Raw genomic sequence first — 14,443 nt, forward strand, 5'->3', positions numbered from 1 at the left:
TTAAGCCTTTTCTGCCAGTCATGGATTAATGTTCCTTGGAAGAGAAGGGTTCTCATGTGCTTGGAGCTGTGTTTTGAAGCAAGGAAAGCTGGACTGAATCAAGGAAGGTCACTGTTGCATGCACTCCAATCTCCAAGCAGTGAGATACTTTTGAGGTGCCTGCACAGACCCGAGGTTGGGTTTCCTTGGAATGCAGGTTACCGGAGACTACTGTGTCATTGGCGATACAGTGGTACCTCAGGTTACATACACTTCAGGTTACAGACTCCGCTAACCCAGAAATAGTGCTTCAGGTTAAGAACTTTGCTTCAGGATGAGAACAGAAATCGTGCTGTGGCAGCACGGCAGCAGCAGGAGGACCTCCAGAATGAATTAAGTACTTAACCCGAGATACCACTGTATATGGTTTTACTTACACACATATGCAGACTGAGTGTATGATGGCTCATGGCATTAACACTCCAGCAGACCCTGCTTCTCTGCTGGGTTTCCAGGGGTCCCCAAAGTTATAGCTTTGGTTTCAGCACAGAAAGCAGGTCAAGCCTCTCTGGGCTCCTTCAGACACCATTTGCATTGTGTACTCATCTTCAAACATATGAAGGCTGGCAACATCAACCCTGCTGTGTGGGAATCCCTTGCAAGAGAAGCACAGTGCCTGAAGACAAGGCAGGTTGTGTATCCACAACAGAGGAGAAATGACTGCTGGGAGGAACGCAGAGAGGAGAAATGCTATGGTGCATCTGCAGCAACACAGCCACACACCTTCATCTGCCCCAGCTGCAGCAAAACATGTCTCTCCCGTATTGGTCTCCACAGGCATAACAAGCACTGTAACCTTCCAACAGTTTGACTTCAGCCCCAAAGACACCCTCTTCCATTGCCTCCCAAGACAAACAGATGCCAACATCTTGACTTATGCTCATGAAGGTATAAAGGTGGGTACATGCAATCTGGCTTTCAATGCCATTTGCACCTGCAAAAGGTTTAGGCTAGACATACTGCTTTGCTTCCAACTGGTGAAAGTCCTCTTGCTGAACTCCTGCAAGAGTTTACACCAGACTGATCCTTGGCCTATTACTCTCCTACACCTTACAGGATTGCATCGCCTCTTGCCATGGAAGGTGGCGTAGAGGCCTTTCTCCTTTCTTCTGGAAGCATCTCAAGCAAGTAGTCTCTATGACAACACAGTTTTTCTCGGTCAACTCTTTTTAGTCCCTCAAAGAGGTACATGATAGGCTTGGCTACATCCATTAACTTAACAAAGGCTGCATTTACGCAACATTTTTTTTCTAGAATCAAAGGGGATCAAGTGCTTGTTTTTTCCATGTAATCCACATATAACCAAGATCTATTGCATACTTTTTTGCCTCTGAAAAGTGCTTCTTGAGAAATTGGCTTCATGCCTAAAATAAAAGCTCGCTGCATATTGATTCTCCTTTACCCTACAGCAGAGGTTTTCAAACCTTTTGAGTCTACGGCTCCCTACATTCTTTCTGCACTCAATGTGAGGAGGCACTCCTGTGGGGCTCAGGAGCCCAATTATATCACCCCTTGCCTGCAGAGCTGGCAGCCTCTCACCCTTATTCGAACACCCTCCCTTGTGGAAGGTTCCCCCAGCCTCCTCTCCCCTCTCCTTGGGAGTCCTCAGGGCAGCAGCTGCTGCTGCCCCTGGTCACTGAGCTGCCCCTCCCTGCCCCAAAGACAGGTGCCTCCTCACACTGCCCCACAGCGGCCTGGGAAGAAAATGCCCCCAGCCTTAGTGGCCCAACAGAGACTGGCCAGAGGTGAACGTGAGGCCAGCACCTTACCTTGGGAGGCAGCAGTGGCAACAGCAGGCACTGCCTGGTCTGCATGGCAGACTGTCTCCCCTTCAGCAACAGGCACTCAGCTCCCAGGCAGGCCTTGCACACAGCAAGCACAAGAAAGGCCAGCACAGTGCCTACCTGCCTGGTCTCCCACTTGTCTGTCCATTCCCAACAGCAAGGGCTGGAGGAGTAGCTGGCTGGGCTCCCTCCTCTGCTTGCTTGCTTACTCATCTCCTGGCAGCCAGCACCCCCTGGCCAGCCCCAGAGGCATCATTCACCTGGGGAGCTTATAGCTGGTGCTGCTGCAACAAACAGCTGTTCAAGCCTTTGGGAGGCAGAGACACGAGAGGGCATCAGAGGAGGGAGGGAAAGAGAGAGAGAGAGAGGAGAGGCCAATGTTGCCCACGGCACCCCTGACCATTTTTCAATGCACCCCAGCACACTGGTTGAAAACCACTGCCCTACCATATGACCGTGAAAAAAACAGGCGAAAACAGATTTAGGCTGTCTTAGCAATGTAGGGGTGTATCTTCAACTACCCATTGACTCCAGGTGTATACCAAGATTACAGTCATGACTTTCTTCTTCATTCACCTGGGCTGTATGTAGGGAGGAAAAGACATGGATAACCTAATCATTGGAGACTGAGTACTTGCTTTTTTCTATGTAGTCCACACACTAGGTTTACTGCATATTTTTTGCCCTGAAAAGTGCTTCAAGAGAAACTAGTTGCATTACAAAAATAAATGTGCACTGCCAATTAATTCTGCATTGCCCTGTACTGAGGGTATTTTCCCTCAGCCGGAGCTCACCAGAGCTCAGTGATGGCACCTCTCAGGTGGGCGCTATTGCCACTCTAAGAGAAGAAGGGAGAGGTTCACGGTGAGCTCTGGCACCTCTTTTTCTAGAAAAGTAGCACTGGCTGTACCATGCCTGTTTGAAAACACGCGTACCTACACCTGCCCAATGATGTGGGAGGGCACACCTCAAAACTGCAATTACCACTTCTTTCTTGATTTACCTGGGCATGGAGGGAAAGGGATGGGAAACGTAATCAAAGACCTATCAAGTAACCACACACAACCTTGTGTATGAACAATTCTGGATTGAGGAAAAACTACATTTTGGTGCTACAGATAGGTTAGTGTGTATGAAGCCCAAGAGACGGGTTTGACCACTTCAACCGTTCCTTCAACATTATACAGGCATAAAACTACAGAGGGGACCCAAAGGTAACATCTAAACCAACCAACCCCTCACCCCATCCTATAATATAATGATATCTTGCTTTCGATGCGAACTCTCTTCAAAAGAATCAATAGCCAACAAGGCATATGAAGCTGGAGGAAGAGACAAACAAGCAACAAGCTTCAGCAATGATTTCTCCTTGTGCACAAAAAATTGTGCCCAATTTTTTCTCTTGAATAAGAAGATGGTGAGATAAAGCCAACAAGCTCAAATAAAGCTGGCAAGGATGAAGGTGCTTCTAAAGACACCTGTGCCAACAAGGACTCCTAAGTCTGCTAATTCCATACCTTCGCTCAGTTTTATTTGCTCAGCCAAAGCTGTGTGCTATTAAGAATGGAAGAGTGTTTTCTGCTGCTTCTCTGCAAGGGCCACAGATCTACTTTTGCCTGTGTTGGAGGTGTAGAAGGCAGGTGATTCTGATGCTATCTCTGCACCAGGTGCAACTCCATCATTACATTATTCCTCTTGCAGAGATGCTGCAGAGCTGAGGGTGCTTCTTGCACATCTTTCCCCAACTCAAAACTGTCCTGAAACAGGATCCCTGTGTCTTTTCCCCTGCAGAGTGAAAAGCAACCTGGAGATGGTGACTTTGAACAGAAGATAAGCGGGAAAGGAGGATATGCAGCTCACGGCAGTCCACTGAAACAAGGAGCTCCACGCAACTGCTTTTCAACTGAAAACCCAGCAAAAAAGCATCCCTCCAGGTTTGCCAGTTTCTGGTTTTCAGAATAGGCTGCTTGATTTGAACTGACTATCTATTACCAGATACAGGAAAGTGGGTCCCCAGCCCCTCTGCAGGCTTCAATGCATTTCCCTCAAAAAGTTTATAGGGCATATATATACCAAAAAATCATGCAAACAAGACTGTCCTTGTAATAACAGAGAGATGGAATCAGCAGCACTTTAAAAAAAAAACTGGATTTTTTTATCCTGGGGTGATGAGAGAGGCAGAGAAATTGTGATAATACTCCATTACACAGACCATCCCCAGGCCTGTCTTCAGAGTCTCTGATCATTTTATTGGAGAGCTCTGGTTTTTTAACAGGTAAGTTGCAAAAATTATCACTGTTTCCATTAATCTATTATTGCTTTCTGAGGTCCCCCCCCTTCCCCCCTCTGTATTTTGCATCCTATAACTTTTTATTTCTGGTCAGTGGGCTGTAAATTATTAACATTTAGTTTGAGGTTCAGAGGGAAGCAGAGTTTGTAAGCAGAGAGAGCGTTTCTAAATCTCCCGTGTGTCGTTTAGTTTGGTTCTCATCTATCAGAAGTTTGGGAAATCTTTGTTCAAGCCATTCCAGATCATTGGTTATAAAACTGGGTGTAGAACTCTAAAAAAAGGAAAAAAGGGGTAGGGGTGGGGAAGGATATTTTAAAACTCATTTTAACCATGGTAATGGCAACACCGTTGCCTGTCCCAAAAGCCTAACAACTTTCCAGTCCTAGGAGAAAACATTTCTCAGAACACAAAGTCTTCATTATAACAGATGAGCATGCATTGGCTGCCAGCGCGAGACAATCCAATTAAGAGTTCTTTACTTTGCAGCGTCACTTGGAAAGTTAACATGCATAAGTGTAATTCTGGGGGGCTGCCTGGCATACCAGATTATAGCATTTCATCTTATTTAATGATACTCAGAATTCAGCTAGGCAGACTCCTTCAACACATCCATTAAGTTTTGATGGACTGAGCCCTGTGGTTTCATAAATGGCAACAGGCCCAAACTCTCACTTAAGCAAGCTTTGTTTAATGGTTTTTTAAAAAAATAAATAAATAAGAAAACCACTTCCTTACAAAATGTATAACCCACCTGGAAGGAATAGCAGTAACTCATTGCCATTGCCTGACTGTTAACAGCTGCCAGCAAACAAATAACACTGCGTGCAAACGGCACAGTGTTTACGAAGCCATCTAAAATGGTGCGGGGAACCAGATCCAGTCACCAGGCAAGATCCTTATCTCCACCACCACACTCCCCACAGGTGGGTGGAGCTTGTTGATCATTGGGTCTTCTGTGGCTGTGGCTGGTAGGGCAGAAAACAGGGAGCCCAAACAGTAGCTGGAGCCAAACCTAACAACAGGCAGAGCCAACTAATTCATGTTTTGCACCACTCTCCTCCCTACTGAGTTCTGCAAAGGACAACAGTGAGACTAGAGAGGAGGAAACTGACAGAGTTTCCAAAAAAAAGGGGGAACTACTCTGGGAACTGTGGTTCAGTGAGGGGAATAGGGAGTCTCCTAACAATGCTCAGCATCTTCAACCAGCTACAGTTCCCGGGGTTGTTTGGGAGATGCCATGGCTGCTTAAAGTGGTATGATACTGCTTTAAATGTGTGGTGCAGATGCGATCTAGATTATGCAAGGAAAGAGACCTCAGGCAATTTACTCAATTTACATAATATATAAATTGGTGGCTATAAAACTTCTACATTCATTTAAACTGCCTGGATGTAAAATGTGGTCCCCCCCCTTTCTTTAGCATTGTTTAAATTTCTGCAAGTGCACCCAGTGTAATTTGGTAGAGCAAGTTCTGAAACTGATTGCAGTTCAAAAATGTGACACCTTGTTAAAAACACACAGATATACATGCACACACTTTTCCTCATGCCAAGTCAACTACAGAATTCATAAAATACCAGGTGGCACCAAATAACCTTATCTCACAATAAATCTGTGGGGGGGTTTCCAAAGCACACACACAACCAAAACCTTACTGGACCTAACTTTTAATAACTGTTCTCTTACATTCCCTTCTCTTTATGGGATTTGCTCTCAGTTCACAGAGGGACACAGTCATCTGGCTGACATCACTGCCAGTCCAATAAAGTGAAGATATACAACCCACAACAGCAAGAAATATCCCTCTTGATGTTGTTGCTTACATATTTCTGCCCTTCAAATTTGGCTCTTGTCCTTCCATCAACACTGCAATGCTTTCAGCAATTATTACTTAGCCATTGTTTTGTTTCTTGAAGTGTTTTGTTTTTTAAATATGCTTAGGAAAAGCACCAGCGCATTCATCCAAGCAAGATGCCGCAGCAGTTGAAAGCAGCAAGCCAAGGATCTCTTTGGAACTGGCAACCAAGAAGCTAAAGGCAATGGAACAAACTGTTTTCATTGACACCCAGCCAATGACTTAAACAGAGACACCCCCTCCAAAAAAAGAACAGATACCCACCGGACACTGAAAAGCAAGGCGTGAGTCCCAGAGGGCACAGCTTGCCAACATGCTATCATCAACCTGTGTATTTTGGCTCTGCTAGAATATAGCCTTTATTAGGACTGCTGCTGAACACTGCCCAAAACATTGATTTGCCAGTAATTAGTTCATCCAGATAATGCAGAACAGGCAACTTGTGGCTCTCCAGATATTGTTGCAGTACAACTCCCGTTGTTAGAGGGAAGGGGTGTAGTGGAATGTTGGACTGGGATCAGGGGAAAACACACATAAATCCCTCCTTAGCCACAAAGCTTACTGTGTGACTTTGGGCTTGTCACTCTCTCTTTCTCTGTCATAGCCTAACTCACAGGGCCGGTGTAAGGATAGAATTAGCAGAGGGAACATGGTTAAAGGCTGCAGCCCATGCTGATTATCTGTACCTTTTGATGGTAATGCAGAAGCACCTTCTAAAGACTTGATTAGGCTTATGTTTGTGGCAACAAATTAAATGATGGTGCAGCAATGGGAAAATGCTTACAGTTCCAAATATCTAGAACTGGTGCCCCAAACTTCGGGATTTAGCAATAAAGGAGAAACTGGCATGTCACCTTAGAAACCCAAAGGAAACAGATTCATTTTGAACACCTTGGTATTATTACTTCTTTCATTAATCAGGAAGAGAGTGAGACACAATTCCCAGTCACGTATATACAGATTTAGGACTCAGAAAGTTCAAATGTGTAACTGCAGTCTGGAGTCAGGAGGTGCTACTTTTAATGACGGTCCCCAACATGACCTAAATGTCAGAGAAATGCAAACTATATATATTTGTGGGTGTGAGTGTGTCCTCACCAGCCGCTGGGATGTTATCCTAGGATGTTATCCTGCACTGTTATATATGGATTTACATTTTAGGTGTGTTTTATGCTGGATGTGTTATCTTTGAGTATTATTTATCTCTCAGACTAGTATTTATTTTATTTTGAGTAGGGACATGAATACCTTGAACTCATGGGAGGAATCACAAAATTATGAATGTAATAAATAAGTGTGCAAAGTCCAGGTGAGGCTGAAGTCCATGGAAGTGAACAGCAGTCACGGGGGGGGGGGGGCAGGTTGGGTTTCAAATGGCCACAACCTATATGACTACTCTAACTACCGGTTGCTCGCAATGAGTGACCAAGCCTGAAGCAGCAGCTTATATTGAAGGGGAAACTATGGGGAAACTTTCTACATGTGGAACTCCAAACCATAATTTGTGTTCCAAGTAAAGCATGGTTTATGCAGTCTCTCTCTTCACTGACTTCCCTATGAATCTCAGTAACCTGGAACAGCTGGAAGAGCATCTCAAACCATGGTTTTGTTGGTTCAGCTTAATGCCAAACTACAGTTAGCTGAATCTGTGTTTTGCAGACAAGCCTCAAACAAACTATGGTTTCAGGTCCTGATTTGGTGGGCTCAGATGATAGCATTATTCAAGATACCATGGCAAATTATTGTTTGCCATTAAGTCTGAACTGGATTCCATATTCCACAAAGAGGCAGCACAGCTGTAAACCCTGAAGTCTGAAGAAGCATCTGTTGCCTTCTACACATTTATCCAATATGCTACCTTGTAAACTTTCAGCTCATTGCAGATTTTGTCCCCACCCCACCCCAGCCTGCAAGTTGATTCAAATAAATTGATTTATTCATGGGTCAAGCCACTGTTCTGTCTGTTAAAGTATTCCCCATAAATTCTCTTGGTTTATTGTACTGCTAGGTCATCGCTATAAAAGAGCTCATCTCATTTTAGACAGAAGCTTTCAAATCCATGTATTATTCAGAATTAATAAGCTCATTATGCCACTCTCAGTCCATGTGATCACTGGCTAGAAATTTTTTTGGAAGAATGATGGGATCGTCATGGTGCTATTTGCAATAGATGGGGATCATTTTACAAGGAAGCATTTCCGTTTCAAAATGACAACCAGGCAGACAGGATGCATGTGTCCCAGATTCTACGCAGGCTCAAGCATCAACACTTTTTGCATTTAGTAAAACCTAAGCTAAAGACATGATTCTGTTTCCACACACCCCATTTAACAACCAAAATCCTATAAAGTGGGTTCAGCTGAGGGACAGTGACTGGCTCCTCAATCCTAGACTAACCACTCTGTCGCACTGGGCCTCGTATTGACATGTCCTGACACATTCACAAGACCAGCCACCAGGCCAGAAATGCCAGCACAGAATTTAACACATGGTAACATGACACTTCACTGAGGGCAAGTGCAGTCTTATGCTTAGGAGGATGAATATGGATTCAAACCTGTGTTTCCCTGGTTGTGGTTCCAACACTTCTGAGGCTGAACCTATGGCCTCCATCACTGAACCTTGCCCTCTTCCAGATTTTACGGAGCTTTATCTTATATGTGTGCATCCCCTTTCTTATGAGTATCCCAGCACAGAATTTAATTTGCACACAAAGGACTGTGACTTTATTTTTATAGAAAGCAGAGATTTTCCTACGATCACCCACTGAGATTTGTTCTATGATCCCAAGTGCTGAGAGACAATCAAAACGTCAGTCGCTGGCAATATCATTTTACACAGGGAATGCCTACTTTCCTAGAACAGCAGTCCAAATCCAGAAGGCCCCTGCAGTTTAAAGGCAATAAATCAAATTGGATTCTGGCCTCATTGAATCCATCATCTATCAGCAATCCTGATAGAGGACAGAGAGCCACCCGGGCTCCAATCAAGGTGTGCTTTTTCATCCTGCTACTGGTAGAGAGTTGGGGAGGATTCGACAACGACAACAGAGAAGGCAATTACTAGGAAGATGACTTAAAAGGATTGTGTGTGTGTGTGTGTGTGTGTGTGTGTAGTCTTCCTATTAAGGCATAGTCCTACTTTGGTATTAAGCAATACATGGTAATGATGTGAAACCAAAAATAACCCAACCTCCTGCCTTACTCCAAACAATAAAATAATAATATTAGTCAAACTGAAGATCTTTATCCATGTGTGTGAGAGAGAGAAAAAGAGGGAGGGAGGGGGAGAGTGATGCTAATAGAATCCTAATCCCCTAATTATATATATACTCGGGGATTTCCACACATTTCTTTGAAAATGCTCAGGCAGACTCATGTCTACAGCAGAGTACTCACTCACGTTGTGCTAATTTAAGCACGTTCTGTTTCCACTCACTTGTGGCAGGAAGAATTTTTCAACTTCCATGCCATCAAAATTAAGCATTTTGTACAGCCCTTAAAAGAACCCACTTTCATTTCAGGAGCGCCCAGTTCCCAGGAATGGTGATTCATGCATTGGTAATTTCAAGATTCAATTGTTTCAATGCACTGTCATGTGGGGCTGCCCTTGGCCCTGGTCCAGAAGTTCCATCTGGTGCAAAACACGGCAGCTACCGAAACATTATCACCAGTGCTTAAGAGCTTTCACTGGCAGTCTCAGGACCACGCAGGCTAGGGAAGAAACCAATTACACTTGCCCCGGGCCTCAGAGAGCTAAGCAACCAGGGGGCCCTGCCAGGAGCCTGCCAGACTATGCTGTCATGCCAAGAATGCCCCCATGCCTTCCAGCTGACCAGAGACTTAATGGGCAAAATGGCCATGCTTTTCCAAAACCTGGACCTGCATTACTGAATACTAGCATGTAGCTCATAGCTTCCAACATTTCTCTGAAGGAAATAGGAACATCCTAAGTATTATGTACTGAGTTGAATAGGATCCAAAATGCAGCAGTCTGATTGGTCCTAGAACAATAGGATTCAGAATGCAGCAGTCTGATTGGTCCTAGAACAATGCAGCAGTATGATTGGTCCACAGGAGCCACCCAATCCAGCTCCAGGTGGAAGTGAATCCACAACCTGATTGGCCTACAGGAGAATCCCGGAATTAGCCAATCACGTGCAGCCCATTGTGTAAATAATGTTTATAAAGCAGATATTGTGGGGGAACTTCCATTCCTCCTTACCACTATGAGCTGAATAAAGAGCATGAAATACACTCTCTGAGTATATTTCACTAAGGAAAAGGAGGGATTCCGGGATCAGTTCAGAAACTGGGATGGCTTCTGTAAATCCGGGACTGTCCCTGGAAAACTTGGAGGGTCTGGTAGCGTCAGATGAGATTAGACAACACTACCGCAGTGGCGCATGTCATGGACTGCAAGCCTGTTGAAGCCACATAATGCGTCCATCCCATACGTTCCCTATTTCTAGTCCTGAGTTATTTGATCTTTTATTTGGATGTCTAGTCGACAACACAAGGGCCAGTGTGACCAAAGGCCACACAGCAGGTGGGCAGGCAGGTATGACTGATTAGTGATTACTAACTTTGGAACTTCAAGTGTATAAACAGCTATGCAAAATATACTGTGCTGTAGATGCCTCAATAACATTGTTAATCCAAGCTACCTTGCCATGAAATCAGTATTTAAACAATAAAGCCACAACCACTCAACACAACAGTATGTACGCAAAATGCAAGTGCTACAGTAAGCACACCTGCACATGAGCTACTCTATCCCCAAATGCATGAGTAAAAAGCAACAAGCACAAGTAATAGATGAGTAGTTTTAAAGTAGGTCCAGTTAAGGTTGGCGATAGTGGCAATGGTGTTATATACTGTAATACAGGGACGCGGGTGGCGCTATGGTCTAAACCACTGAGCCTCTTGGGGTTGCTGATCAGAAGATCGGCGGTTCAAATCCCCACGATGGGGTATGCTCCTGCTGTTCTGTCCCAGCTCCTGCCAACCTAGCAGTTCGAAAGCACATCAATGCAAGTAGATAAATAGGTACCACTGCAGCGGGGAGGTAAATGGTGTTTCTGTGTGCTCTGGTTTCCGTGATGGTGTCCCGTTGCACCAGAAGCAGTTTAGTCCTGCTGGCCACATGACCCAGAAAGCTGTCTGTGGACAAACGCTGGCTCCCTCAGCCTGAAAGCGTGATGAGTGCCACAACCCCATATTCGCATTTGACTGGACTTCACTGTCCAGGGGTCCTTTACCTTTACTGTAATGTGTTTCAAAGACTGTAAAGTATTTTTGTACCTTGCCCATCTGTTTTAGAAATACAATATCTGCGGGGTTTTCTGTTTATCTCCCTAACTTAAGAATCTGACCGTACCAAACTATCACCGTCTATTTTCTAAAGCCAAATTAAATGTCTCCATTTGAAGTGCTGAGTGGAAGATTGGCTGGCATACCATACCAAGCTAAGCTGTGCACATGTTCCCAGGATGTTGCATGTATGGAACACATTTTATTACTCTGTCGTCTGTAAAAAAACAGGTTAGACAGCTTCTAATCAAATCGATATTAACAGAACAACCTGGAATTGCTGAATCCTTTTATGAAATAAAATTAAAGAATTCCTTCCAGTAGCATGCACACTACAAAAGCTCATACCAATAACTAATTTAGCTGGTCTCTAAGGTTCTACTGGAAGGAATTTTGTTATTTTTTATTTTGTTTTGTTTTGTTTCGACCAAGGCAGACCAACACGGCTACTTAAATGTAATTGAATCCTTTTATGTTAAGATGCTCCTTGAGGATAAGACTGATACTATTACTCTGGCTGTAGCAAAATTTCTCTCACAGGCAGTAACGATCAGAAATCAGTATATGTGGACTAAAGCTCCCGTTAGTTAGCAAGGCCACTCTTACGCCTTAATAACTGTTGATATCATTGTTGTACTGTGTATTTTGGATCTATGGATCGCAATAAAGCTGTGTGGTTTTTTGCCACTCAGCGCTCCCAAGGTGTGCATCTGGTCATTCCTACACAGCACCCAAAGCGGAACATTAAAGAATGATTATTTCTGTTATGTGCGTAACGAGGACCAATATGCCATGGACCTTTGTGAAAAATGGATATGTCTATAAAAAGCCTTTGCTTTGGTCTTGGAATGCAAAAGACTGGAACCTGCTCTTCACGCATTATTAGCCCTAAACAAAAACAGCCGTGCAAAAGCACCAGAGTTTGACTGGCAACCCCGCTAGGCAGAAGTGACTCAGCCAAACTTAACAATTTATCCCATTAAAATTCAATAAAAAGCAATAATCAAGTCTTTGCGCAGATTCCAGTAGCAAGCATAGCATTCTTGAAATGCATTGTCAAAATATTATGACACATAAATATCAAACCCTGATGTTCTTTTGTTTTGCTTTGTGTGCCTTTAGTGTCTGGGATCTCTCCTAGCATGGTAAATCCAGCTGCTATTGTGTTGTCTTCTGGACTGCGGATTATTACACAAGACGCGAATGCACGCCACATTTAGCTTGGCGTCTCTTCGTGCATTACCTTTCTGGGTGCACACACCTAAGGTGTTCTCGGTGTACACATAAACATGCAATCTTTGGATGGAGCAAGTGCATATACCCTATGGTTAGGATGTGATGAAACTAAAACAAGTGCACAGCAAAACTATTCTGTTGCCAGGACCTAAATATCAGGGGGATCATATTGAAAAAAACATCTCAGGACCTGAATCTGTGGGTTAAAAATCCTGTAGATTTCAGTTTAGATTTCAGTATTTCAGCTTTACTCATAGGCATGGGTGAATCCTTCAGTTTCGGTTTCTCTCCATTTCTCATTTTTCCAATCTTAAATTCCCTTGTACATATTTCCACATCAATCTGCAGGGTTTTTTTAGTCCCTCATAAATGAATTCAATCAATTTTTTATTATTATTAAAAAGAATAATAATAGTCAACATATTAGTGCAGCTTTGTCCTAATATACAGTGTTCTTTGTGCAATTTTGCCTAATATATACATTTTAGCAGAGCAATTTCCCCTAGTGTATTGCATTTTTGTATGTTGTTTTCACACACAAAATGACTTTTCAGTATACCTTAGCATGTGCATTTTTGTGCTCATTACTTGGCTAGGGAACTGCATTGCAAATTTAGAGAAGTGCAAAAATTGAAGGGTGGCTGCCTTTCGGTTTGCATATTGTTTCTGGAAGCATGAACTAGGCAAGGTCACCTTTAAATGTGAACCATCAAATTTCTCCTCCAGTCTTACTCCAGCAATGTAGCTGCAGCAAACCTGGAGTAAATTCTATTTTGCCAAGGGGATGAACCACAATGGATGGGGTAGAGCCCCTCTGCTAGCTTCCTATCAGGTGGGTTGCTGCTGCTTAGCAGGAGGGCGATGTGGGAGTGCCTGCATGGTACAAACGCACCGGCAGAGCCCATTCAGTGCTACTGTTGGATCATTTGCACTGCGTCAACCTCCTCACTTGGTAAGCAGCAGTGCCCCACCTACTCAGACACTGGAGTAGCTCTGCCCCACCTGATGAACCACTTCGGTAAAAATATATAAAAATATAATATTCCACAGGGTATAACCCTGCTAGAGGAAAAGTCAGCTTATAATTAAAAAGTGTGGATTCTCCTTTCAGTTCAAGTTCAGTGTAGGCTCAATTTAGGTTACAGTGATACCTTGGTTCTCAAACTTAATCCGTTCCAAAACCAAGGCGTGCTTTACCATAGAAAGTAGTGCAAAATGGATTAATCCATTCCATGCTTTTAAAAACAACCCCTAAAAGAAGCAATTTAACATGAATTTTACTATCTAACAAGACCATTGATCCATAAAATGAAAGCAATAAACAATGTACTGTAGTCACACAATCAATCAATCAATCAATCAATCAGTAGCTAAACTGGGTTCCACACAGTCACAAAAACAAAAAAAGAGCCACAAAAATGCAAAATAAATAGCAAAAACAGATAGACCTCAGCTTAACACTCAAATTGGAAGCGTAACACTCAAAACGGAGCATGTTCAGCTTCCGAAAGAAGTTCACAAACCGGAACACTTACTTCAGGGTTTGCACGGTTTGGGTTCCAAGTTGTTTGAGTACCAAGGCATCTGAGAACCAAGCAGGCATTGGCATTTGATTAGAACTGGGAGGACCCAGATTCAGCTTAGCCATGGAGCTCATTGGGTGACTCTGGATCACTAAATCTCTCAGCCTCACCTACCTCACAGGGTTGTGGTGAGGATTAACCGGTGAGAGGAAACCATGCATGGTGCCTTGAGCTACCTGGTGGAAGAGTGGGATATATACATATGATAATGAACAAGCCAAGATAACAATTGCCACGTTACCGATTCCAATGTAGTGAGTCATGATCTGGGCATGCCATGGATCTAGAGTAGCAAGTATGGTTTCCTGCAGATTTTGGACCAAAGCCACCCAGTTTGGCCAATG

General features: G+C 43.7%; 1 protein-coding gene and 1 long non-coding RNA gene across 3 annotated transcripts in view; one reads left to right on the forward strand and one right to left on the reverse strand.

Annotated features, from left to right (window-relative positions):
- LOC310668991 overlaps positions 1-7,668 on the forward strand; it is a 104,328-nt gene extending 96,660 nt beyond the window's left edge. For both annotated transcript variants that reach the window (XR_014506945.1, XR_014506946.1), the window contains exons 4-5: positions 3,615-4,098; positions 6,055-7,668. This is a non-coding gene — a long non-coding RNA (uncharacterized lncRNA). The remainder of the gene's footprint in view (positions 1-3,614; positions 4,099-6,054) is intronic.
- Positions 1-14,443, reverse strand: part of GPR50 (G protein-coupled receptor 50) — a gene marked incomplete at its 5' end in the record, with an annotated part of 42,925 nt that overhangs the window by 17,030 nt on the left and 11,452 nt on the right. The window lies entirely within an intron of this gene.

Source organism: Podarcis tiliguerta, assembly GCF_965153285.1.
Source record: "Podarcis tiliguerta genome assembly, chromosome: Z".
NCBI classification, from domain to species: domain Eukaryota; kingdom Metazoa; phylum Chordata; class Lepidosauria; order Squamata; family Lacertidae; genus Podarcis; species Podarcis tiliguerta.